This window comes from Merops nubicus, unplaced genomic scaffold (genome assembly GCF_000691845.1).
Source record: "Merops nubicus isolate BGI_N331 unplaced genomic scaffold, ASM69184v1 scaffold20853, whole genome shotgun sequence".
Taxonomy (NCBI): Eukaryota; Metazoa; Chordata; class Aves; order Coraciiformes; family Meropidae; genus Merops; species Merops nubicus.
The window spans coordinates 3904-6218 of NW_008601238.1; positions in this window are offsets into that span (position 1 = coordinate 3904).

A 2315-nucleotide genomic window follows, 5' to 3' on the forward strand; every position below is an offset into this window, starting at 1 on the left:
GCTCAGCCCCTATCTGTGCCATGGCCCAGAGGAGGCAAATTCCTGGGGCAGGTGGGGGGGCTGCATTGTGGGGCTGCTCCTGGGGGTCCTCTGGGGGTAATTCTTGCCTGTGATTGTCCATCTGCCTTGGCTGAGATCCTCAGGGCTCTCAGTTTGGAGACCAGGACTGCTGGGGACTTCTCTTGGGTGATCAGTCAGTTCAAGGACCTGTTTCTGGCAGAGGAGAGCCCCAGGAGCAGGATTGCCTTGTACCACCCAGGGGTAACCAGAGTGGTTCATATTTGGGTCTGCTCTGCAGGCTTCTGAGACTCCCTGGGTGGGTTTGGATCCCTGGGACAGGAGCCTGGGGAGGACAAAGCAGTTGTGGTTTGTTACCCTGTGCAAACAAAGCCCCAGCCCAGCTCAGGCCAGGGTGGGCAGCTCTGTTCTGGTGTCAGGTTTGATCCTTGGTGCCTTCCTCAGTGTTCAGAGATCTCCATGATTTGAGACTGAAGATCTTTATTTCTGTCCTCTGGCTTATGGAAATGGTTTCTGTGGTGGGTGCCCAAATAAATACTGCAACAAGTAACTGGGTGTTTGACCTTCTCCAACACATGGGGGAGTTGTGGGATCTTTGGGAGGAGAAGCATTATTCGAGTGGGCAAACAGCTTGGCAATAAAATCAGTTTTATTTCAAGAGATGAATTGGAAGCTGGAGCCTCTTGTGGGTGTTAAATCCTTCAGGCCCTTCCTGCAGCCTGTGCCCAGCTCTGTCCTGGGAGTGGGTGGTCCCTGTGCTGCCTCTGGTGTGGTCTCCCTGGTGAGTCTGGCAGAGGGAAGCTGCTGTTTGCCCTGGGGAGCTCCTGCAGCAGGTCAGGGTCTCCTGGTGCCCTCAGGCCGTACAGGAGCACAGGGAGGAGGTGGCCTTGGGAGGTGTGGGTCCACCCTGGTGGTAGGTGAGGGGGGTGTGGCACCACCTGGGTTGAAGGGACCTTTAAAGCTCATCCTGTCCAACCCCCTGCAGGGCGCAGGGACAGCCCCAGCTAGAGCAGGGTGCTCAGAGCTTGGTCCAACCGCCCCTGGGATGGTTCCAGGGATGGGGCAGCGACCACCTCCCTGGGCAGCCTGGGCCAGGGGCTCAGCACCCTCAGCATCACAAATTTCTCCCTTCTCTCTAGTCTAAATCTCCCTCTTTTAGTTTCAAACCATCCCCCTTGTCCTGTCCCAACTGTCCCTGCTCAGAAGTCCCCCCCAGCTTTCTGGCAGGCCCCTGGCAGCCCCCAGCAGGGCTCCCCAGCTGGAGCCTTCTCCTCTCAGCTGCCCCAGCCCAACTCTCTCCTGCTGGGCTCCCAGCAGAGGGGTTCCCCCCTCGGGGCATTGCTGGGGCTCCTCTGGCCCCACTCCAGCAGGTCCCTGGCTCTGCTGTGCTGACTCCAGAGCTGCCCCAGCACTGCAGGGGGGGCTCCCCAGAGCAGAGATGCCTGAACACGTTCCTCACTTCCTGCTCTTGGGTGCCCTCCAGGACAGAGCACCCAGCACCCTGCCCCGTGGCACAGCTCACTGGCACCAGTGCCAGCCAAGGGGTTGGTATCAGCCTGATGCTCTCGGAATGCCAAAGGCTCCTGCAGCCCTGTGCACGCTGCTTGTGGAGCCAGCCTGGTCACTGGGGCTCTGTGGGGACCCCTCTGTGGGACAGGCTGCTCCTGCCTTCCTGGGGAGGGGGCTGGTACCCCCTCTGAGTGGCACTTGTTGCCCTCCCTCTCCTCTTAACCTGCTGTCTGAAGTCTCTGCCTCAGCCTGGTGGGGGTTTTGCTGTTTGTCTCCTTCCACGTGTGACACGTGGGGTTTGATCAAGGCTCTTGTCTTGAAGCTTTATTCAAAATTCCTTTTAATACACCCCTTGTCTGTCTGGAGCAGCTCTCTCGGTGAGGGTGGGACACGTGCTGGAGAGAAGAGCTCTCTGGAGTGCTGACGAGATGTCTTCAGATCATCAGTTCTGGGAGTGGCCGGGTAGAAAAAGAGGTTGCTGTGCTAGCTGGGATGTAGAAAGATGCTTTAAACTCCCAGATTAGGAATTTCCATCTTGCCCAGGGCGAGGCCACTGGGTGGTGTTCCTGGTGTTCAGCACTGCCCCTCCAGCAGGATCTTCCACGCTGGGGTTTCTGAGCACTGTCACAAACTCTGGGATCCCCTGGAAGGGAAGGATTCCTTCTCCTCACGGCGTCAGGGCTGTAAACCCCTCTTGTGTGTGGCTCTGCAGGCTGCTCGCCACCATCCCTGCAGGTGCTGAGTGAGAAGTGGCCCAAGCACGGCTGCCCCCGACACTCCCGCACCCC